Raw genomic sequence first — 25,860 nt, 5'->3', positions numbered from 1 at the left:
GCAGATGCCCTAAACAGCACTTTGTGTATCTGTGTACGTGCAAACTATTGAAATCTTTACTTACTATATACTGTTGATCTTCTGTATATAAAGATAATTGAAAATGAATCTTGATGAAGAATGGGATAGGAGAGGGAGTGGAAGATGGGATGGCTGCAGGTGGGAGGGAGGTTATGGGGGGAAAAGCCGCTATAATCCAAAAATTGTACTTTTGAAATTTATATTTATTAAATAAAAGTTCTTAAAAAATGTTTCTTTTCTCTCTTGTGGCGCAGCAGGTTAGGCTGCCACTTGCAACCCTGGCATCCTATGCTGGAATGCAGGTTTGGTCCCCACCATGCCACTTCCGATATAATTTGCTGCCAATGCACCTGAGAGGGCAGTGGAAGATGACTTGGGTATTTGAGCCCCTGTCACCCATGTGGGAGTTGGATAGAGTTCCTGGCTGCTGACTTCAACCTGGCCCAGGCCTGGCTGTTGTAGTCATTTAGGGTGTGAACCAATATAGTCATAGAAGGTACTTCTCTCTTTCTGTCTTTGTCTCTCCCTCTCTGTGTGTCAACTCTGTCTTTTAAATAAATAAATCTTTAAATAAAATGATTCTGTATTTTAATTAATTTACTTTTTTCAAAAAATTTTTAAATTTTTATTTATTTGAAAGTGTTACAGAGAGAGGTGGGGGGGACGGTCTTCCATCCATTGGTTCACTCCCCAAATGGCTGCACAGCTGAAGCTGAGCCGATCCAAAGTCAGGAGCCAGGAGCTTCTTATGGGTCTCCCACATAGGTGCAGGAGCCCAAGGACTTGGGCCATCTTTTATTGCTTTCCTAGGCCATAGCAGAGAGCTGGATGGGAAGAGGAGCAGCCATGACCAGAACTGGTGCCCATATGGGATGCCGGTGCTTAAGGCCAGAGCTTTAACCCACTACACCACAGCGCTGGCCCCCAATTCTTTGCTATTAAACAGAAATGTGATCCACAGGTTTATGAAGCTGTTTAAAAGGCATAGTACGTGTCACAAAGGACAGACTAACATATATGCTGGCCAAATGGATCAATGATAGAAGAATTAATTTTTTTTTTTTTTGATTTGACAGGTAGAGTTATAGACAGAGAGAGACAGAGAGAAAGGTCTTCCTTCCGTTGGTTCACTCCCCAAAAGACTGCAATGGCCTGAGCTATGCTGATCCGAAGCCAGGAGCCAGGAGCTTCTTCCAGGTCTCCCACATTGGTGCAGGGCCCAAAGCACTTGGGCCATCCTCCATTGCTTTCCTAGGCCATAAGCAGAGAGCTGGATCAGAAGAGGAGCAGCCAGGACACGAACCAGTGTCCATGTGAAATGCCAGCACCTCAAGTGCAGACTTATCCCACTATGCCGCCACAGTGCTGGCCCCAAACTTCAATTTTAAAAATGAATTCTTCGGGGCCGGTGCCATGACTCACTTGGTTAATCCAGCACCTGCGGTGCCAGCATCCCATATGGGCGCCGGGTTCTAGTCCTGGTTGCTCCTCTTCCAGTCCAGCTCTCTGCTGCGGTCCTGGAGGGCAGTGGAGAATGCATGGGACATCGAGAGAAAGCACCTGGCTCTTGGCTTCAGATCGGCGCAGCGCCAGCCTTTCTCTCTGTCTTTCCCTCTAATTCTGCTCAAATAAATAAAATATTTTTAAAAATTTTAAGTTTACCTTAAATTTTACTTCTAAGGCAATATGGTTCCTAACAACTATATTTTTAATTAAAAACTTCATGCGGGACCTGACGCTGTGATGCACTGGGATAGGCTGCCTCCATGATGCTGACATCCCATATGAGCACTGGTTGGAGTGCCCAGCTGCTCTGCTTCCAGTCTGGCTCCTCACTAATGCACTAAAGCAGCAGATGGCCCAATTACCTGAGTCCCTGCCACCCAATGTGGGAGATCCAGATGGGGGTTCCACGTTCCTGGCTTTGGCCTAGCCTAATCCCACCGTGGAGCTATTTGAGGAATGAACCAGCAAATGGAAGATCTCTCTCTCTGTCTCTCCCTTCTCTGTAACTCTGCCTTTCAAATAAATAAGTAAATCTTAAAAAAAAAAAATAGACTTCATGTGGCATTTACCAAGGCTAACTGTAATTTTATCATCTCTACACTTCTAAATTTTTGTATTAGAATGAAGTGTTTCGCCGCCACTGCGGCTCACTAGGCTAATCCTCCGCCTTGCGGCGCCGGCACTCCGGGTTCTAGTCCCGGTCGGGGCGCCGGATTCTGTCCCGGTTGCCCCTCTTCCAGGCCAGCTCTCTGCTGTGGCCAGGGAGTGCAGTGGAGGATGGCCCAAGTGCTTGGGCCCTGCACCCGTGTGGAAGACCAGGAGAAGCACCTGGCTCCTGGCTTCGGATCAGCGCAGCGCGACGGCCGCAGCGGCCATTGGAGGGTGAAACAACGGCAAAAGGAAGACCTTTCTGTCTCTCTCACTGTCCACCCTGCCTGTCAAAAAAAAAAAAAAAGAAAAGAAAAAGAAAAAGAAAAATCTATATACAGTCAACGTAGATGAGAACTAACTACTGATTAAAGTTATAAGACTGATAAAAAACACCAAACCAGCAACACCAAATTCCATTTAGTTTGAAGAACAGCAGTGTCAACAAAAATCACCTTCCATACAGTATACACCAGAGTAGTTATTTCATTAGTCTGCTAAAAACTAATCCTGCTTTCTATATGCCCAACATATAATGAATATTATTAACTGGTAGAGTTTAGTTTGCCAGCATATATTCAAACCAATTTTAAACATTAATTCTGTCATTGCCAAGCATTGCTTATAAATACTATACAATTTTGTGAGCACGGAACAGCAGTTTTTATGGGGAGAGAATATTGATGAACATTTATTATACTCCTACTAAATACTAAGCTGTGTGAAATATTTTCCCATTCATTTGCTCAGTTAGTTCTCACAGTGAGTTAGTATCAGTGGCGTTTCAAACAAGGCATGGAAGGTCAGGTTAGTAACGGTTAGCACAGGATCACACAGCAAGGAACAGCAGCATCTAGGTAACTGCTAGGCCCAAGATAATTAGGTTGCATGAGTGTAATTCTAACAAGCCTCCATCAGTGGCAAGGAACATGAGGGTTAAGTAGTTCTACACCTGTGGTAAAGCTTAGTTGGCACTTAGCTTTGCTCAAGAAGTTGTAGCTTTGCTGCCACCTGGGAAAACCAGCATCCTACATCCTACATACTGCATCCTACATACTAGTTATTCCAACTAGTTCAAGTCCAGGCTATTTGGCTTCCAATCCAGCTTCCTGTTAATGTGCCTGGGAGGCAGCAGATGACAGCCTAAGTGCTTGGGTTCCTGCCACCCACTTGGGAGATCTGGATGGAGTTCCTGGCTCCTGGCTTTGGCCTAGTCCAGTTTCAGCTATAGTAGGCATTCGGGGAGTGAACCAGTAGATGAAGATCCCTCTCTCCTTGTCTTTTTCTCTCTCTCTCCTTTCACATAAAGAAAACTCCCATTTTGGCCGGCGCCGTGGCTCAATAGGTTAATCCTCCACCTTGCGGCGCCGGCACACCGGGTTCTAGTCCCGGTCGGGGCGCCGGATTCTGTCCCAGTTGCCCCTCTTCCAGGCCAGCTCTCTGCTATGGCCAGGGAGTGCAGTGGAGGATGGCCCAGGTGCTTGGGCCCTGCACCCCATGGGAGACCAGGAAAAGCACCTGGATCCTGGCTCCTGCCATCGGATCAGCGCGGTGCGCCGGCTGCAGCGGCGGCCATTGGAGGGTGAACCAACGGCAAAAGGAAGACCTTTCTCTCTCTGTCTCTCTCTCTCACTGTCCACTCTGCCTGTCAAAAATAAAAAAAAATAAAAAAAAAATTAAAAAAAAGTCAAAAAAAAAAAAAAAAGAAAACTCCCATTTTAAAAGACCTAATATTTGTAAAATAAATGCTGTAGAAAGGCTCTAATGGACATTACTGAAGATACAATAGGGTTTAGATAAACTGATGGACTATCAGGCAGTGAGAAGTTAGGACTGTATGCAAAAGATCTAAAGCCTGTCGAACTTTCCAGCTAAATGTCTCTAGCAGAAGCAACACAGGCCTCGATGATTCAGAGTATTCAAAGACAGAAGATAAAAACAGATTTTTAATAAAAAATTGCATACTATCATAAAGCAATACCAACTTCCTAGCTATGTAAACACTCCATACTCTTTTTTCATGTATTTCATAACGTTAATGTGGAGTTAGGATGTGTAAAGTGCCAAGAAGGGTCAAGGGTACAAAGTAAGTGCTCAATAAATATTAGCTTATTTTTTTAAATTATTGTTTTGTGGGGCTGGCGCTGTGGCACAGGGGGTTAAAGCCCTGGTTCACAGCTCCGGCATCCAGGTGCAGGGGAGACCTGGAAGAAGCCCCTGGCTCCTGGCTTCAGATCAGCACAGCTCCGGCCATTGCAGCAATCTGGGGAGTGAACCAGCAGATGGAAGACCTTTCTCTCTCTCTCTCTGCCTCTGCCTCTCTGTAACTCTGCCTTTCAAATAAATAAATAAATCTTTTTTTTAAAAAAGTATCACTTTGTGCAAAATATATACACAGAGAAAGACTGAAGGCCTTTCATGATTGAACTGTTTGCCTTTCCAGTTTAGAATTTAAAATGTATTAAAGAGAAGTAAAATCTCAACTTTCTTGATCACAGGGTAGCAGACACCTGGGGCAAGGCAAAGGAAGGATCACACAGGGACTTTTATGAAATGGTTACTCTAATTCTTGATGTGCTAGTCAGCAACATATACATGTGCGTGTTTTTTTTTTTTAAAAAGATTTATTTATTTGAAAGTCACACTTACATACAGAGAGGAGAGGCAGAGACAGAGAAGTCGTCCATCCGCTGTTTCACTCTCCAGTTGGCCGCAACAGCCAGAGCTTCACTGATCTGAAGCCAGGAGCCAGGAGCTTCCTCCAGGTCTCCCATAAGGGTTCAGGGGCCCAAGGACTTGGGCCATCTTCTACTGCTTTCCCAGGCCATAGCAGAGAGCTGGATTGGAAGTGGAGCGGCCGGGATTTGAACCGGTGCCCATAGGGGATGCCAACACTGCTTTACCCACCATGCCACAGTGCTGACTCCTCTCAATTATTGCAAACTATGTTTGTGACAGCTTAGCTCAGTCATGGAAAAGTTTCCATTGGGTTCCACTCAATTCTAAGAGATGTTATTTTTCATTGTGGGTTGGTTGCTATAAACGGTGTCATTGATTCACTGGGAGTACCCCTTTAGGGCCATGAATGTTATCTGGAGTTTGTAAGGAAATTCAAAGGGCTTCTCTTCCAATGTGTTCATTCTCCAAATAAGGGAACACTAGACCTTTAGACTGCAAAAAGCAGGCTTTCCCGACACTGCTTCTGGCTGTTATGTACTACTCACCAATATGACATAAACAAAGGTGTAGAGCCCATTCTTCAATTTCCTCATAATACCGTCTAGAGAGAAAGTGAATTTACACCACCAGGATCTATTAAAGATTCAATATGCACCCAAAAAGACATTAGCAGCTACAGAGGAGCCCAGTGCTTCAGTCACCAAAGGCAGTTCAGAAACACTCGTGAAAGCAAATTTATCCAAAAGTATAAAGTGGGTTTCTGCTCTCCAAGAGGTTTACATAGACAGGAAAACAGTCAAAGAATTCTATATTGACATGTAATGAATTTCAGTAGGGTTCTGGGCAAACTGCACAAAGTACAAGAGATAGAGGGAAGGAAAAATAAGTACAAAGATTTGTGTACAAGGGTTAACATGGAGGAAAGGGTCTTGGAAGACAACAATTGTAAAACTTTTTTTTTTTTTTAAATTTTTTTGACAGGCAGAGTGGACAGTGAGAGAGAGAGACAGAGAGGAAGGTCTTCCTTTGCTGTTGGTTCACCCTCCAATGACCGCTGCGGCCGGTGCGCTGCGGCTGGCACACCGTGCTGATCCAAAGCCAGGAGTCAGGTGCTTCTCCTGGTCTCCCATGGGGTGCAGGGCCCAAAGACTTGGGCCATCCTCCACTGCACTCCCGGGCCACAGCAGAGAGCTGGCCTGGAAGAGGGCCAACTGGGACAGAATCCGGCACCCCGACCGGGACTAGAACCCGGTGTGCCAGTGCCGCAGGCGGAGGATTAGCCTATTGAGCCATGGTGCCGGCTATGGAAGACAAGAATTGAAAACTGAGTTTTGAAAAACTGGTAAAGAAATCATTCTAGGAATCAATCATTTCAAAGAAATGCTGAAATTTTCACAACAAATTGCTTCCCTTCTGCACAATATTTTAAAACTTAAACAAGTATACCAATTTGTTCTAAATAATTTTACATGATGTAATTATATTCAGGAAAGAGTTCCCACTGGCCCCAACAAAGAACTTTTGGAATCTATTGAGAAGGGAATGGTAGCAGGATATAGGAACTTTTGAAATGCTCAGTATAGATTCTCAAAAAACAAACAAACAAACAAACAAAAACAAAGAAAATGTCTTGGAGCCAGCACTGTGGTTATTGGGTAAAGCTGCTGCCTGCAGTTCCAGCATCCCATATGGGCTTGATTCCTGGCTGCTGCTCCACTTCTGATCCAGCTCCCTGCTAATATGCCTGGGAAAGCAACAGAAGATGGCCCAAGTCCTTGGGCCCCTGCACCCACATGGGAGACCCGGAAGAAGCTTCTGGCTACTGGCTTTGGCTTGGCTCAGCTGTTGCAGCCATTTGGGGAGTGAACCAGCGGATGGAAGATTTTTTTCTCTCTCTCTCTAACTCTGCCTTTCTTTTTATTTTTTTAAAAATATTTATTTTATTTATTTGAAAGAGTTACAGAGAGAGGTAGAGACAGAGAGAGGTCTTCCATCCGCTGGTTCATCTCCCAGATGGCTTTAACAGCCAGAGCTGTGCCGATCTGAAGCCAGGAGCCAGGAGCCAAGAGCTTCTCCCAGGTCTCCCACGTGGGTGTAGGGGCCCAAGGACTTGGGCCATCTTCTACTGCTTTCCCAGGCCATAGCAGAGAGCTGGATCAGAAGAGGAGCAGCCAGGACTCTAACCTGCGCCCATATGGGATGCCGGCGCTTCAGGCCAGGGTTTTAACCCGCTGTGCCACAGTGCCAGCCCCTCTATCTCTGCCTTTCAAGTAAATAAACAAATCTAAAAAAAAAAATACCAAAAGTTCCTCCAGCTTTATGAAAATAACAAATTACTATGTTCAATTATTACATTCATGCTTTCATGTTCACAGATGGAGCAACTTCTTTTTTTAAGATTTATTTTATTTATTTGAAAGACAGAGTGAAAGAGAGAGGGATAGAGAGAGAAAGAGATCTTTCACTGGCTGGTTCACTTCCCAAATGATCACAATAGCAGGGGATGGGCCAGGTCAAAGCCAAAAGCCAGAACTCCATCCAGGTCTCCAGCATGGTGGCAGAGGGTCCAAGTACTTAGGTCATCTTTTGCTTCTTTCCAGGCACACTGGCACAGAGCTGGGTCAGAAGCAGAGCAGCCAGGACTCGAACCAGAGCTCTGATATAGGATACAGATTTCACAAGCGGTGGCTTAACCCACGGCACCACAACACCAGCCCTAGAGTAATTTAACTTTCTAAAAAGATGCTAGAAGATGGTCCAAGTACCAGGCCTCTTGTCACCTACATGGGAGAAAAAGATGAAGCTCCTGACTCCTGCAGCCACTGGGGATTAACTAGCAGATTGAAGCGCGCGCTCTCTCTCTCTCTCTCTCTCTCTCTCTCTCTCTCTCCTCACCCCCACAACTCTGCCTTTCAAGTAAATAAACCCTTAAAAGCATAAATAAATATAAAGATGCTAAGTTTTGCTAAATAAATTTAAAAATTCAATTTCATCAAAATTATAACAAGACTTTTTTTTTTTTCTGGGGTTGAGGAATAACTAAATAAACCTGAACTGTTTGTGGAACAGAAAAGGTCCACAACCGACCACATCAATCTTGAAGAAGAGCAAAGAGGGATTCCTTGCTGCCATCTATTAAGAAACACCAGAATGATGGTATGGGACTAAACATGGTATGGCGGAAGACCTCATCTAAGGTGTCTGGAAATATGTGGAGCACCATGGATGTCATAATGACTGGGTAGTACTTAGTGGCAGTGAGAGCACCAGGGCCAACCATGCTAAACACGTCCCCAAAAACAACTGTGTCCCCATTAAAAAAAAAAACTCTGAGACAAGTGGACCAATGATACAGGATAGAAAAGTGAGAAATCTGATCTACCATAAGATGTTTCCACAAATCAACCAGATAGTTCAGCCAGATTAGTAGTGAGTGGTGGGAAGTCAGGTTCTACAGACGGAGAAAAATAAGGCTGGATCCAAATTTTACACCACATTCAAAGATTGCTCCTCTTACATTAGAAACTTAATGCAGGTTAGGGGTGGTGAGTGTGTACCTGGCCTAGCTATTATTGGGTTTAATACATTGCTCTGTTTCTGACTTCAGCTTCCTACTGATGAAGATCCTGGGAGGCAGTGGTGATGGCTCAAGTGACTGGATCCCTGCCACCCACATAGAAGACATGGATTGAGTTCCAGGCTCCCAGCTTTAGCCTCAGCCAGGCGTTATCATGGGCATTTGGGGAGTGCACCTGTGGATGGGAATTCCCTCTCTGTCTACCTGTGCCCCTCTCCCCAGACCCTCATCTCTGCCTCTCAAATGAGAAAAGTAAAGCCATAAAGACCAAAGAAAGAAACTTGGAAAGATGTTCTGGGTGACCTAAGTTCACTAGCCACCTAAGACAAAATATCAAAATTAAAAAATGATTGGTTTGTTGACATCAAAATCAAGCATTTCTTTTGAATAAAGAATACCATGGACAAAATTAATAGATGACACCCCAGAGGATATTTGTACAGTCTAAAACTAAACAAGAATTATATATATTCTAGTATTTTAAAAAATTCTGTAATTCACAGAAGAGAAATAGCTAACTAGAATATGAAGAAATGTTCAAACTCACTAGTAATTTGAAATTAAAATTAAGATGAGACATTAATTATTAGAATGTAGACCATGCCAAGTGTTGGGGAATTTATAGGAATGGAATGTTGTAGGTTATATACTGATACAATAAACAAGCAGCCTGACAGGCCACAATGGCACTCGTGGGTCTGCATCCCAGAAAAATACTGAAACATGGCCATAATGGACACGGGCAAGACTGTTACTGGTAGCCTAGGTGCTCACCACTCTGGGAACGGATGTGCATCATAGAATATTATGCTGTAGTTTAGATAGATTAAATCTACATCTAACATGAATAGATCTTGAAATATAATGTTTAGTAAAAACAATAAAAACCAGAATAAGATCTACAGCATTTTTACAAATAGAATTCTATAGCCAAATTCTACAATAGTGTGGTCCAATGAGAAATTCTGTAATTATACATAAAAAATTATTAAGTACTTTACAAAAAAGCATACAGGATCAGACACATGTGAAACATATCAGAAGGTGCAAGGATGGGGTAGGAAAATGATCATGGCAATGAGTGCTGAACAGAGAAAAGCCTGTCTATATCAGTGCTAGACTGTACCTAAATCATGGATATACAACATCCAAGTTCATAATATTTTCATCCATGAATGCATTCATTTCTTCAATAAAAATTTATTGACTATCTCCTAAGTGCCAAGAATTGTGCTTACATAAAAACGTTTCTGTTATTTTGCAGAAATAATGATATGTTTTAACTGGAAATAGAAGAGGAAAATAATTTAAAGATAAATATATATATGTACTATCATTCTTTTAATTTGTATTGATTTATTTTAAAAGGCCGAGAGAGAGAGTGAGAGAGAGAGAGAGATGGACAGAGACCTCCCATCACTGGCTCACTCCCCAAGTGCCTGCATCAAAGCTGACCCAGGCAGAAGACAAGCCAAGAACTCAGTCCAGGTCTTTCACATGGTGGCAAGGACAAAGTATCTGAGCCATCACCTGCTGCCTCCCAGGATGCACGTTAGCAGGAAGCTGGAAATAGGAGTTGCTGGGTCCCACATTCCAGAATGTGATATGGGCATTCCAAGGTGGGGTCAACTACTACACCAAACTCCTATCTCAGAATCACCATTCTTAAAATACTTTCATAAATATACCTTGAAATTCTTTAAATGATGAGTCAAGGCTGGCGCTGCAGCTCGCTAAGCTAATCCTCCGCTTGCAGCGCCGCCATCCCGGGTTCTAGTCCCAGTTGCTCCTCTTCCAGTCCAGCTCTCTGCTGTGGCCCAGGAAGGCAGTGGAGGATGGCCCAAGTGCTTGGGCCCTGCACCCGCATGGGAGACCAGGAGGAAGCACCTCAGCACGCTGGCTGAGGCAGCCATTTGGGGGGTGAACCAACAGAAGGAAGACCTTTCTCTCTCTCTCCCTCACTGTCTAACTCTGCCTGTCAAAAAAAAAAAAAAAAAAAAAAAAAAAGTCAAAATAATAAAAGAATTAGCCCTACATAAATCACTGTCACATCTCAGCACACAGGTAAAACACCTTTTCTTGAGGCTTTCAGTGGCGAAACATTATTTTTGGAGGAGAAATTTTTCTGTTTTATTTGTTTTATGCAATCTCCCCCACCCCCTATATATTTCAACTGCTCAGGAACACTTCTCAACAGATTCTTGTACTCTAAAGGATTTCACAAGCAGACTGCTGGCTGCCAGCGTAGGTGTTGTAGCTAATATGCTCATTACGCCACACTGCTAACAAAAACTTATTAACACATTCAGTGCAAGTGACACGTGTACTCCACATCCCCCAGGCACAGAAAATGACATTTTAAAATAGAATTAACTGTTCTCCCTCCCTTTTTAATGTCTCATAATGAAATGCCACAAATTGTAAATGTTAATTAGTATACAAGGCAGTGTTTCAGGTTTTTTTTTTTTTAATTTTTAAAAGTTTTTATCTTCATTTTTTTTTAAAAAGGCAGAGACAGAAAGATCTCTATCAGCTGGTTCATTCCCCAAATGCCCACAATAGCCAGAGCTGAGCTAGGACGTGCTAAAGTCGGGAGCCCTCAATTCAATTTGGATCTCTAATGTGGGTGGCAAGAATCCAGGTACTTAAGCCATCATCTGCTGCCTCCCAGGGTACACATTAGTAGGAAGTTGGATCAGAAGCAAGGGAGTGGGGCCAGCGCTGTGGTGTACCAGATAAGACTACTGCCGGCGACATCAGTATCCCATATGGGTAACAGTTCAAGACCTGGCTGTTCCACTTCCTCCCCAGCTTCCTGCTATTGGCTTGGGAAAGCTCCCCGCTCCTGGCTTCAGATCAGTCCTGCTCTGGCCACTGCAGCCATTTGGGGAGTAAACCAGCAGATAGAAGCTCGCTCTCTGTCTCTCTCTCTCCCACGACTGCCTCTCTGTAATTCTGCCTTTCAAAAAAAAAAAAAAAAAAAAAAAAAAGGCAAGGGAGTAGGAACTTGAACCAGGCACTCTGATGTGGGATGCAGATGTTCTAAGCAGCAACTCAACTGCTGTGCCAAATGCAGGTCCCAGTATTTCATATTTGGGTAGTAGGCATCATCAGTGGGTTGGAGGATCCAAAGTGGAGTATAGGAATGGTTGGATCAACCATTAATACTACTCAAACAAACCTCAAACTACCTGTGATCTTTCATGAGGTCAATGGAATAATCACTGCACCTGATAAAGGACAACACATTGGTTTATACAGGTTTACAAAAGATAATAATAAGGGGCCGGCGCTGTGGTATAGACAGGCTGCCGCCTGCAGTGCCGGCATCCCATACGGGTGCCAGTTTGAGTCCCGGCTGCTCCACTTCTGATCCAGCTCTCTGCTATGGCCTGCGAAAGCAGTAGAAGCAGTAGAAGGTGGCCCAAGTCCTTGAGCTCCTGCACCCGCATGGGAGACCTGGAAGAAGCTTCTGGTTCCGGGCCTTGCATCGGTGCAGCTCTGGCTATTGCAGCCATCTGGAGAGTGAACCAGTAGATGGAAGACCTTGCTCTGTCTCTGCCTCTCAAATAAATAAATAAATATTTTTTTTTTAAATGATAACTGGGGCCGGAGCCGTGGCTGACTTGGTTAATCCTCTGCCTGCAGTGCGGGTTCTAGTCCCGGTTGCTCCTCTTCCAGTCCATCTCTCTGCTGTGGCCCAGGAGGGCAGTGGAGGATGGCCATGTGGTTGGGCCCCTATACCCACGTGGGAGACCAGGGGGAAGCACCTGGCTCCTGGCTTCGGATCAGCACTGCGCGCCAGCCATAGTGGCCATTTGGGGTTGAACCAATGGAAGGAAGACCTTTCTGTCTCTCTCTCACTGTCTAACTCTGCCTGTGGAGGGAAAAAGAGATAACTAACACTAAGCACTTAGTATGTATATATGCATTTAGTTCTCATAACTAAGTACTATTATCATATTATCATCTCCCTTTTACAGATGTAAGTTCTTTATCATTGATTTTAAAACCCTACCAGTTGGCCCCAGCTTCCACTATATCCTTTCTGCCCATTCTCAAATACCTCATGAATGCAACTCTTCTCTCTCAAGCCATCCTCCTTCTGCTCCCTTACTACAGAATATTGCTTCATGAAAATAATCTCAGTTAACTAATCTATCCTCACATGCCTTTTTTTTTTTTTTTTTTTTGACAGGCAGAGTGGACAGTGAGAGAGAGAGACAGAGAGAAAGGTCTTCCTTTGCTGTTGGTTCACCCTCCAATGGCCGCCATGGCTGGCGCACTGCGGCGGGCACACCGCGCTGATCCGAAGCCAGGAGCCAGGTGCTTCTCCTGGCTTCCCATGGGGTGCAGGGCCCAAGCACTTGGGCCATCCTCCACTGCACTCCCGGGCCACAGCAGAGAGCTGGCCTGGAAGAGGGGCAACCGGGACAGAATCTGGTGCCCCGACCAGGACTAGAACCCGGTGTTCCCGTGCCGCAAGGTGGAGGATTAGCCTAGTGAGCCACGGCGCCGGCCCCTCACATGCTTTTTAAAATTAAACTCTATACATACATGAGTAGATGGAGTCGTAAGTGAATATTTACCTACCAGAAAAGGAGCATTTTTATCCCAGTTCTTACATTTTACAAAACTAAGAATCTTTTTTTAAAAAATATTTGAGGGGCCAGTGTTGTGGCACAGGGGGTTAAACTGCCATCTGTAATGCCAGCAGATTTGAGTCTTGGCTGCTCTGCTTCTTTGTTTCTTTTTTTTTTTTTCTTTTTCTTTATTTGAAAGGCAGAATTACAGAGGGGGAGAGAGGGAAAGACAGAGAGACAGAGATTTTCCATCTGCTGGTTTACTTCCTAAATGGCCACAACTTCCAGGGCTGGGGCAGGCTGAAGCCAGGAACCAGGAACTCCATCTGGGTCTCCCATGTGAGTGGCAGGGGCCCAAGCACTAGGGCTATCTTCCGCTGCTTTCTCAGGTGAATTAGCAGAGAGCTGAATGGGAAGTGGAGCAGCCGGGACTTGGACTGGCATCCACACGGGATGCTGACACAACAGGTGGTGGTTTAACCAGTTATGCCACAATGCTGGTCTCAATGCTCTGCTTCTAATCCAGCTCCCTGCTAACATACCTGGGAAAGCAGAAGATGGCTAAGAACTTGGGCCACCCACAAGGGAGACCAGAATGGAGTTCCTGGCTCCTGGCTGGCTGTTGTAGTCATCTGGGAAGTGAACCAGCAGATGGAAGATGTCTTTCTCTGTCTCTCCCTCTCAGTCACTCTGCCTTTCAAATAAATCTTTAAAAAGAGACAGACAGACAGATGGAGAGAGAGATCTTTAATATGCTGGTTGACTTTCCAAATGGCTGCAACAGCTAGGGCTGGACCAGGCCAAAGTCAAGAGCCAAGAACTACATCCTAGTCTCCCACATGGATGATAATGACCCAAGCACTGGGCCATCTTCCACTGTCTTCCCAGGTACATTAGCAGGCAGCTGGATCAGAAGGAGAGGAGCCCAGACTGGAACTCACATTCAGATATGGGATGGCAGTGTTGCACGCGGTGGCTTAACCCACTGTACCACAGTCCAACCCCCCTCCCCAGAATACTCAAAACACAAATGTTCTATAACATTATTTTCATAACTTAACAATAGATATCTTTCCACATCAGCAAAAAGACATCTTTTGTATTCTCAACAGATAAATGGTATTCTACTATGTGACCCATCACACATTATTTATCCTTAAGTACCTAAATGACACACTTCTTTTTTTTTCTTTTTTACTATAACAAACAACTAAGACATGGAATTGCAGGGTTCAGGGTATATTCATTTTTTTAAAAGATTTTATTTATTTATTTGAGAGGTAGAGTTACAGACAGTGGGAAAGGTCTTCCTTCTGTTGGTTCACTTCCAGATGGCCACAACGGCCGGAGATGTGCCGATCTGAAGTCAGGAGCCAGGTGCTCCTTCCTGGTCTCACATGCAGGTACAGGGGCCCAAGCACTTGGGCCATCTTCTACTGCTTTCCCAGGCCATAGCAGAGAGCTGGATTGGAAGAGGGGCCGCCGGGACTAGAACTGGCGCCCATATGGGATGCCAGTACCACAGGTGGAGGATTAACCTACTGCACCACAGAGCCAGCCCTCTCAGGGTATATACATTTTAAATTCCAACAGACACTGCCAAATTTACCTCCAAGAAAACTTGTATTCCTGCCAACAGTATATGACACTTCCAGCTCTCCCACATCCTCATCTACTACTGGCTATCACTGGCTTTATAAATCTTTGTCAATCTGAAAGGTAAAAGTGGTAATTATGTGTTTTATATTTATTTAAGTGATTAAGATTATTGAATTCACAGCTCAAATAGATATTTTATGGTTCATTTTTAGTTTATATTCAGAGGACCAACTCTATGTCAAGTACAGATTTCAACAGTTTACACACACACACACACACACATACAACAGATAGAGTACAGTTTAAGCACAAGTTTTGCAGTTAATTCTCAAAGTACAACTCATTAAGGATGGAAATTGTCCTACATGGGGAGTAAGTGCACAGTGATTTCTGTTGGTTCTTTAATAATTAACACTCTTATTTATGATATCAGTGATCACCCGAGGCTCTGCCATGGGCTGCCAATCAAATAGATTTTTAATTTATTATTATTTGTAGGGTAAGCTGAACTGCAGATGGAGAAAAAAATTCAAGAACCACATTACAAGTATAACTGGAAGTCTGCTAATGTTTAACCAATTTAGGATTTGGGCATAGAGCAAACAATAACACTAACCACAATCGGGACTGATGTCTTCATTAAAGAACACTAACCTTCCACTTGAAAGGCATTATTTTGTTTTGTTTTTTTTTAAAAGGCAGAGTTACAGAGTGGCAGAGGCAGAAAGAGAGAGAGAGGGGTCTTCCATCTGCTGTTTCACTCCCCAAATGACCTGAACTGAAGCCAGGAGCTTCTTCTGGGTCTCTCACATGGGTGCAGGGGCCCAAGGACTTCGATTATCTATTGCTTTCCCAGGCCTTAGCAGAGAGCTGGGCTGGAAGTGGAGAAGCTGGGACTCCAACTGGCGCTCATATGGGATGCTGGCACTGCAAGTAGTGGTTCCACCTGCCAAGCCACAGGCCTGGGCCTGAAATGCACTGTTACAAGATCTTCAAGCTAGGCCAAACATTTTAGACACATTTCTATAAAGAGTATATTCGGGGCTGGCACTGTGGTATAGTACACTAAGCCTCCAACTGTGGCAATGGTATCCAATGTGGGCGCCAGTTCCTGTCCCAGCTGCTCCTACTGATCCAGCTCTCTAGTTATGGCTTGAGAAAGCAGTGGAAGACAGCCCAAGTCCCTACACCCATGTGGAAAACCAGGAAGAAGCTCTTGGTCCCTGGCTTCAGATTAGCTTAGCTCCGGCCATTATAGCCATTTGGGGAGTGAACCAGCGGATGGAAGACCTTTGTCTCTCCGTCTCTAACTCTACCTCCCAGATAAATAATTTTTTTTAAAGTGTATGTTTAATTCCATTGTCCTGTACTCACTTTTTTAAGATTTTTTATTTATTTATTTATTTATTTATTTAAGAGGTAGAGTTACTGACAGTGAGAGGGAAAGACAGAGAGAAAGGTCTTCCATCTGCTGGTTCACTCCCCAAATGGTCACAATGGCCAGAGCTGCGCTGATCCAAAACCAGGAGCCAGAAGCTTCTTTCTGGCTCCCACGTGGGTGTAGGAGCCCAAGGACTTGGGCCATCTTCTGCTGCTTTCCCAGGCCACAGTAGAGAGCTGGATGGGAAGAGGAGCAGCCGGGACTAGAACCGGCGCCCATATGGGATGCCGGTGCCGCAGGCGGAGGATTAACCTACTGTACCACAGTGCTGGCCCCTGTACTCACTTTTTATCTTTGCTTATAACATACCTCTAATCAGTTAACTTACTGTTATTTTACTTTTTTATATGCAATATTATTTATTAGTTTGACCTTTTACTACTTCTAGATGTTAAGTTATAAGATATAGTTAGTAAAAAAAAAAGAGTTAGTGTCTAACCATGAGCATTGGATATAATTAAGATAACTGATAAAGGTGGTTATATCAGAACACAGAAAAAGGAGAGTAAGAGAAGTATGTTAGCAATGGCTATTCATAGGGATGTTCAAGGCATTCTGGTTTATAAGAACAAAACAGTACAGCTTCACATACTTTATGAACTGTACATAAATGAGATGACCTCTATTCACAAATGCTGATTCACTGTCAATGACTAGATGTCCACGATTATACTGCTATTAGCAATGATAGCTGAACAGAGAGCTAGTCACATATTTCCTTACCTGATTCTTTGTGGCCACCTCCAGGTAAGAATTTTTGTCAAGGAGAATCTAATTAGCCCTAACAGGGACTTTGACCTTATTATCCTGATAAATTAGTATCCATAACTGCAAAAATAAGTATCACAAATCATCTGGCATTCTAGAAAGGCTTTTGGCTCAAAGCTGGTAAATCAGTAAATCTCTATCTACACTTCTTTTCATTTTTCAGTGAAAATTTATATTCACAAAACTAACTGATGCTTGAGATTTTATTTCAAAGTCACATGGCCCATCCAAGTGAACACATGACAGATCCCACACATCTTTCCCATGTCAGAGATGGAAAGAAAGAGATAAAGCAGCAGGCAGGAAAGAGCAGAACACCAACGTAACAAAGTGTTAGCCAAGGTCTGAATTATCTTTTGGACACTCCACTGCATTCTGAAAAAGCTGACACAATGGCAGAGCGCATCCTTCCTTTGGAGAGACAGGAGCGTCGTGTGAAAGATCTTCCTAACTCACTCACAACAGTGCTGCCCCCCCCCCCCGCCCCGCCCTCACATAACTTGCTGAGCAAGAGAAGCACTGCTGGGTTCTAAAGACAATGACTGGAGCTCTGTATTCTGAGAGGCAGCAGAGGAGACCAGCTCTCTGGGCTCTAAACTCCTCCGCCAGACTGCCCTGCTAATCCTCCCCAAATCCTACAACGTGGGAGTGGGGGTGGGGTGGGGGCAGAACAGAAAGCAATCCCAAATTGAATCAAGGACAGTAGCTCTGGGCTACAGAAGGTTACAACACTCCTACTTGAATGGGGGAGGCAGATGATGGAGAAGGGGAATGGCATAGACAAAAGCCTTTCGAGCACATCTTCAAAAGCACAATACAAAAATGAATTTTATCCCCGATCCTTCTGATGTGCTAACCAACATCTGGCCCCCAGTCATGTGCCAGCCCTGGCTGCACGGAAGGCACAGAGAAGCAGGCATTTTCACACAGCAAGGCTGGAAGAGACGCTACTAGAGAGTAAATCACTAATTAGCTCCATAGAAGACAAAGAGAGAAAATACCTGTCACAGAATGCTGTTTACAACTTGACACGTAATAAAAACAGCCCTGAAAATTTCAGCACGCCTTACTTTCCAGACTTCTATTAACATGTGAATGGAAAAGGACCCGTGTCATAGTCTCAAAAAACTGCCCACGTCTCAGAAACAATAATGCGTGACTACAAAGAATGCTTTCCAAATAATTTGTAATTTTTTCTCATCCTTGTGAAAGGGAAGATTTTTAATTATTACGATGAGCTTTAGTAAGGAGCTATATTTCATAGCTTTGATAATCACTTAAAAGGGGGTGGGGAAGCCCACAAGTGCTAGAATTAAATTTATCAGAATTCAGCTTATATTCTTTTCACTTAAACCTTGGACAGCCCTTTGCAGATCACATCTTTATCAAGTGGATAGACTATCATTTAAATGAATGTTGCATCAAGGTTCTTAGATTCTTATTTTAAAATCTTTTAAAATAACTTAAATTTATCATTTAAATGAAGGTAAGGGATGACAGAGATGGGAAGGGGGTCAGCTAAATTTCTTTAAACAAATGAAAAGGCTCCCCAAATTTAGGATTATTTTGGGGGGAGTTAATAAAATGTTACAATATTTCTATTTGGACCCTCACCATGAGGCAATCCTATTTGTATTAATCCCAGCCAATGTTCTTAAAGCAATATATTTAGCACTTCGATTTTTTCAGGCTCCTTGAAAGGACCTAAAAGATCTTCAAAATATGCGTTTCCTCTAAATTTTTCTTGGTCATATGTTGAAAGGACCTGTGGCTCCTGTTTCTCACACAATAATACCCAGACCTCATGGACAGTTAGCATGTCCCACAAGAGGGATGCATGACCACATGGTTTCTGCTGATAGGAGAGGCCTATAAACCCTTCATTCATTAGTGAAAGAATCTTTTTCAGATCCTGCTGAAAGACGGCAAACCACAAAACCACAAGATGCACTCTAAATCCAATCTTGAGATTTTTGCTTCAAGTGCTTGATTAAAATCAAACATACGTCAAACTTCCTGTTTATTCCCTCTTGGAAAAAAACAAATTAAGGTTTTCATATGTACTTTCTTTCATTTAACTTGTTTAAAAATACTCAAGTGAGAAAATGATAAAGCAAATGGGCAAAATGGAAATAACTGGTGAATCCTGCACCATTTCTGTAGCTTTTAACTTTGAAAAATTGTAAAAAAAAAAAATCCGCAGTCACTGGGTCAATGCTGGGAGTACAGGTTTGAGTCCCAGCTGCTTTGTTTCCTAACCAGTTCCCTGCTAATTCCTCTGGGAAAGCAGCAGAAGACAACCCAAGTACCAGGGCCACCTGGATGAAGTTCTGAGTTCCTGGCTTTCAGCCATTTGGGGAATGAACAAGAGCTGAAAGATCTCTCTTGCTATCTCTCCCCGATCCTCTCTGTCACTCTGCCTTTCAAATTAATAAAAGCATAAAATTCTAAAAAAAATGATTTTGTTCCTTTTTTTTTTTTCAAAATAGCAACAATCTTTCAACTGCAAACCTGTCAGAGCATGTAACATGTACAGGTTTTCTAGCTAGAAAGGTAGACAGGTAATCTGCAATAGAGTAAGTCATTTTTAAATTGGTTTGGGGTTGTTTTGTTTTATAAATACAAACTTGAAATGAAAAAAATAGAAGCATTCTAAGAACCTTGATATAATCTTTGCATTATACAAAACCCTTATGGGTGTTTGTCCCAGGAATTGGAAAAAAAAAAAAAAGAAGTCTACAAAGGAATGGCGCTATTAACTGAGGTTAATAACAGAATCAAAGGGATACCTTAAAGACTGGCAAACAGGATCCACTAAGAGATGAACTAACCAGTACTACTGAGGGGATGACCTCACAAGAGTCTAGTGGAAGTAACACCAGAGCATAGCCTCTGCCAGCAAAATGCCAAGGTTCAAACCCCATTCCCACCACTTGGCAGAGTTCTATTTTTGAACTAAAATAAAGATTACACGTATCATTGGGTTAACACCTGACCCAAAAATAGCATCATTTGTACAAAAGATGATCAACTATTAAACAAGTAGTTGTAAAAATATCTGAGTATCAGGGCTGCTATTTAGTGCAGTGGTTAAGATGTTGTTTGGAGAGTAAGCATTGGGTTTACTGATTAGAAATCTGATGGGGCCGGTGCCATGGCACAGTAGGTTAACCCTCCACCTGCAGTGCCAGCATTCCATATGGGCGCTGGTTCTAGTCGCAGCTTCCTCTTCCAATCCAGCTATCTGCTATGGCCTGGGAAAGCAGTAGAAGATGGCTCACAGCTTGGGCCCCAGCACCCATGTGGGAGACCAGGAAGAAGCTCCTGGCTTTGGATCGGCGTAGCTCCAGCTGTTGCGGCCATCTGGGGAGTGAACCAACGGAAGGAAGATCTTTCTCTCTGTCTCTCCCTCTCACTGTCTATAACTCTACCTCTCAAATAAATAAATAAAAATCTTAAAAAAAAAAAAAAAAGAAAACTGATTGGCATGGTGGGTAAAACTGCTGCCTGTGGCACCAGCATCCCATTTGGGCACTGGTTTGTGTCCTGGTTGCTCTACTTCTGATCTAGCTCCTTGTTGGTGGCCTTGGAAAGCAGTGGAACATGGCCCAAGTACTTGGGTGCCTGTACTCACACGGGAGACCCAGAGGAAGCTCCTGGCTCCTGACTTTGGACCAGCCCAGCTCTGGCCATTGAGGTCATTTGAGGAACAAACCAGCAGATGGAAGAGCTCTCTGTTTCTCCCCCATCCCCTTTGTAACTCTGCCTTTCTTTTTTTTTTTCTTTTTTAATTTTTTATTTTTATTTGATAGGTAGAGTTATAGACAGTGAGAGACAGAGAGAAAGGTCTTCCTTCTGTTGGTTCACTCCCCTAATGGCCGCTATGGCGACGATCCAAAGCCAGGAGCTGGGTGCTTCTCCTGGTCTCCTGTGTGGGTGCAGGGCCCAAGCACTTGGGCCATCCTCCACTGCACTCCCGGGCCACAGCAGAGAGCTGGACTGGAAGAGGAGCAACCAGGACTAGTACCCGGCACCCCAACTGGGACTAGAACCCAGGGTGCCAGCGCCACAGGCGGAGGATTAGCCAAATGAGCCTGAGTAAATAAATTTTAAAAAATAAAATAGAAAACTGCTAGGGAGGGCAGCATCCCATATCAGAGTACCTGCTTTGAGCCCTGGCTTCACTTTGAATTACTGTTTCCTGCTAATGTACATCCTAGGAAGCAAGAGGTGATCACTCAAGTACTTTGGTCCCTGACACCCATGTGGAAAACTGAATTGGGCTCTAAACTCCTGGCTTTGGCCTGGCCTACTCCAGGACATTGTGGGTATTTGGGGAGTCAATCAGTGGGAATAAGAACTCTGTGTGCCTGCTTTTCAAGTAAAGTACAAATTTGTTTTAAAAAATTTATTATTTATCTGAAAGGCAGAGTTACAGAGAGGTGGAGGCAGAGAGAGAGGTCTTCCATCTGCTGGCTCAACGGCCAGACCTGGGCCCATATGAAGCCAGGAGTCAGGAGCTTCTTCTGGGTCTCCCACGTGGGTGCAAGGACCCAATGACTTGAACCATCTTCTACTGCTTTCCCAGGCCATAGCAAAGAGCTGGATTGGAAGTGGGGCAGCAGGTACTTGAACTGGCGCCCATATGAGATGCCGGCACTGCAGGTGGCAGCTTTAGCTGCTCTACCACAGCGCCGGCCCCCAAGTGAAATACAAATTTTAAAAAGTGTGTGTGTGTTTTTTTTTAATCCCATGTGGGAGTACCTGGTTTTAAGTATCAGCTCTGGTCCCCAATTCCAGCTTCCAGCTAAAGCGTATCCTGGGAGACAAGAAGGTATTTTGGTCCCTGTCACTCACATGTCACCCATATGCCACCCACAAGGAAGACCTGGATTGAGTTCTCGGCTCCTAGTTTTGACCTGGCTCAGCTCAAGCAGTTGAAGGCATTTGGGGGAGTGAAACAGCTGTTGGAAGATCTCTCTCTGTTTCAGTTTCTCTGTCCATCAAATAAATAAAAATTTAAAAATTAAAGAAATGTCTGAGTATAACCTTGAGCAAATCACTTAATCTCAGGAACGCTGTATTTCACTACATGTAAAACAGGGATAGTAACAGTACCTTCCTCAGAGGACTGCTGTGAGGAGTAAATGATTTACAGTTTACGAAGTGTTTCATCAGTGTCTCAAACAGAACACAAGCATTACACGTGGATTAGCCATTATTATCAAGCTTATGAAGACCTAATGTCTTACCAATACCATAGCAAGCAGATATTTTCTTTACTCAAAAATTGAGAATGGGGAAAGATAAGAAATACAGATAGAGCATTATGTGTCTGCAAGTGGACGGAAGACAGACTCTCCAGAGAGACCATCATCAAGTGCTGAGAAAGATTATCTACAAAGGCTGCCACAACACTGCTGAAGATTTATAGGAAAACAGGATAAACTTTTATCTACCTGGATGATTTAAGTAAGATATTGACTGAAGTTGCAGGATAAACTAGAGGTTCTGTCAAGATCTCTTTCCATCCAAAGACCCTACGATTAACCAGAAAAATATTGAATTACGTACAACCTACCCATCCAAACCTGAAAAGATAAACTAAAAGCCCTTTGCTTTGCACATAAGATTTTAGACAAGATAAATTGGGTAGAATTTTACTTGATCAATAAATGAGAACAAAGCTTGAGTTTGTCATTAGAGTCTTTACTGAGAAATAGTATTATCAGAATGAAAAAAATCCATTTTTGGTTTTAGAAATACCAGTTGAGAACTAACCATTCACAACTAGAATCAGTGGTTCAGCACATATTGGTTCCATACAGGAAAAAAAAGGCAGGACCCATTCTATATTAGTTGACCTTATATTTTCTTCCTTTCCATTATCAAATAATTTATATAAAGATACTAGATTAAAAACAATTCCATTATTTAAAATGGCAGTACCATACATGCATAATACAACCTAGTACTAGTGTCAGACCAAACACATCTACAACAGGAGGGAATATGCATACACATTTCACAGAAACAGGTGTTTCATATCAAAGTTACTTTTCATCTTGAAAGTTAACATTTTCAGATTAATCCTCTTAAAACTTAGCAGCAAAACTAGTAATTTTTTAAAAGTCCCTGTTAAATTTCCAAATCAATCTGGTCACCTTGAACACATATTTAACAGAATCCATGAAACAAACCATGAACTAAATACTATGCCATGTACAGAGTCAGCAGCTGAATCCAGAAAGAGTTATGATTCTAAATTATTCACAAAAATCAATAACCAATGTTTGATATCCACAAATCAAAACCCAATTTTTGCTAACTGTGCTGCAAAGCTAACTTAGCTATGTATACAAGCACCCACAAAACAGTAAAATTTACACAACTCTGATGAAAAAAAGTATGTGTGTGCTTCTGAATATAAACTAATGAAATACTCCAAATAAGATTCAAGAGCAGTACATTTTTATCCTAAGTAAATTATGTGCTATCCTTTGTTTCCACCAAATGCAAAGTAATATTTTCAGCTAAATGTAAAAGCTTCAGAATAAAAATCACTAAAACTAAATACCAAGTAAGAATAACCTAAATTTTGCCCAAATTTCTTATCTTCCTTTTAATTTCCAAGTGTCCTAAATACCAAACGCTTTTAGAAAAATTAATAGTAATTAATACATCCTTCTTTATTTACAACCATAAAACAAGGGGGCAGTGGAGCTGTCCAAGCCTCCACTCGGACAAGGCTTGCAATCTTACAGGGAATTTTCTTCATAAAAATTTCTCATAAACTCATTGTTTAACCTAGGAGATAAGTCCATCACTCTAAAATTCCCCACCAATCCATGATTCTCCCTCTCATCATTCCATTTTGCTAATTCTACTATGGTATGAGACGTCCCACACAAAGCTAAAGGCAGCTTAGGAGCTCAATACCCTCACAGCCCTGATTTAAATCTCTCTCCCAGTAAACTTCCCTGGTTGGTTATTTGCCTTTCTCTAAAATGAGTTTTCAATATTCTCCAGCCACTGAAAACAACTCAGCAGAAAGCTGGTTGATTAATCGAAACAAAACAGATTCTCATCTTTCTCCATCCCAACAGCAGTATGTTCTCCATGGAAGATGAAAATGCTGTCGATAAAGCACTCAGCCCAAGCGCCTGTCAGGTACAATGCTGCTAAAATGCCAAAACTATCACACTACACAGGCGCCCTGTAAATAAACACAGCCCGTTCTCCTATTATGACAACACTGGTGAAATGCAGAGGTTTTCAACACCCCAGGCTCATGCCTGATCATTCACACAGGAACGAAATCAAATCAAAATGGGTCTCATGTTTTCAAAGTGGACGTGAAAGTCGAATCAAAAGCAATTAAAGGTGGAAGCGGATCTAAGATTCCTTGAAGAGAGAAAGAGGTTTCTGGAATTTCCTACTTTTAGGGACAAAAGGACTCACAGTTTCAACACACAGTTCCCAACAAAGAATTCCTTTCCTGCATCCCTCCCACCCCCGCCTCCGCCCTTACTTTTTAGCGTTCACCCCTGCCTCTAGGTCCCCTTTCACTCACCATGGTTCCTCCTCTTCTGCACAGGGGCTCCCTACACTGGGTCCCTCACGCCAGCCTTCCGGCCCTGACCCTCGCACGCCTTCTGGAGCCTCTCCCTGCCACACGCACGTTCGATTCCCGCCCTGCGCGCTCTACTCGAGTTCGACATCCATCAGGACTCCCCCAGTGTCCCTTCACCCGGTTCTCCGCCTCACTCCCCCACCTCATCCTCTACACGCGGGGGCCCATCTCACCCTGCCCCTCTCGCCGACTGCGTGTAGCCCTCTCCCCACCTGTTTTTTTTTTTTGTTTTTTGTTTTTTGTTTTTTTTTTTTACCGTGGATCCCGGGGAAGCTTTTCCATTAGCGTAATTCCCCAGTTACCCTGGTCCCAGACCGCCATCACTTCTTACACCTTTACTCTGTCGGCTTTTCTGGTCCCGGAATTGTCTTACAAAAACCCCATCTCTCATCAGCCTCTCGCCCTTCCACTAGGCTCTTACTCCTGCCCCTACCTGGTTCCAGTCCAGGGTCTCATTCGCCCTCCCTCACTTTCCAGAATGTACGCCCACTGCCCACCTCCTAACCCATACCTTTCTCAGACCCTCGCCAGCGGTCCCCAGCCCACCGCCGGTCCTTCAGCTCATCTCGCTCTGCACTAGTTCACACCCTTGTCACGTCTGGCTCTTAATCACTCTCTCTCTCCCTACTCCAACTACTGCTAACCCGGGGCTGCCCCTCCTTGTCTTTCGCTTCCAACTCCCACCCCAGCACCCCTCACCTCGATACACCCCCGCGCTTCCACCTAACCCCGGAGCCCGCCGCCCAGCCCGGATCTTCCTAACCCTGCCCGGGCTTCCCCGACGCCCACCCTGCTGTGTGCCTCCTGGGCTGGCTTTTCCTCACTCCTGCTCTCCCTGGCTTCTAACCCTTTCTCCCCTTAATCCTCATCTCATTCTTAGCCCGGTTCCCCTCAGAAGCACCCAAGCCTCCCCTCCGCTCTTGCCTCAAGGCTTGTACCCCAAACCCAATCGTAGCCCACCCCGCCAAAACGAAGGGCCCGCACGCCCCTACTCCCGCCCTCGCCTCCCGCCGGCCCCCGCCCCGGGCGCCCCCGGCCCGCCGGCGCCGCGGTCCCGCCCCCTGCCGCCACTCCTCCCGCCCGCGAGGCGCGCACCGCCTTTGTCGCCCCTCACCCGGTGTGTGAGGATTTTGCTTCTTTAAAGGGGAGGGCTGGAGTGCCGGAGCCTCCTGTCCCCGCCTCCGCGTGTTAGAATGGGCTCCCAGGCCGTCGCGGCCTCCCCGTCCCCGTCCCCGTCCCCCACCCCCCGGAGCTACCCCCTCCGCTGCCTGCCCACCGCCTCCGCCCCCTCGCCGGGCCCCCCTCTATTTACCGCCATCATCAGCACGCGCGAGCTGTCACCAGGGCGCGAGACAACCGAACGCGGTCCCGCCCCCTGCCCGCCCATTGGCCCGCCCGCCGGAGC

The 25,860-nt window shown here is 44.2% G+C and overlaps 1 protein-coding gene across 9 annotated transcripts in view; it reads right to left on the bottom strand.

The window, feature by feature from the left end:
* The window catches only part of USP49 (ubiquitin specific peptidase 49), a 98,593-nt gene extending 72,768 nt beyond the window's left edge, over window positions 1-25,825 (bottom strand). For 3 of the 9 annotated variants that reach the window (XM_008262749.3, XM_008262747.3, XM_008262746.3), the window contains exon 1: window positions 25,570-25,748. The gene's annotated coding sequence lies outside the window, so the exon portion shown is untranslated. The other 6 variants (XM_051854167.2, XM_008262745.4, XM_008262748.3 and 3 more) reach the window with 6 other exon arrangements.
* Between the last annotated feature and the right edge of the window lie 35 nt (window positions 25,826-25,860).

The sequence above is a fragment of the Oryctolagus cuniculus genome, chromosome 5, assembly GCF_964237555.1.
Source record: "Oryctolagus cuniculus chromosome 5, mOryCun1.1, whole genome shotgun sequence".
Lineage (NCBI taxonomy): Eukaryota > Metazoa > Chordata > Mammalia > Lagomorpha > Leporidae > Oryctolagus > Oryctolagus cuniculus.
Note: the sequence above shows the minus strand (reverse complement) of the source record. Positions and strands in the feature narration are given on the sequence as shown.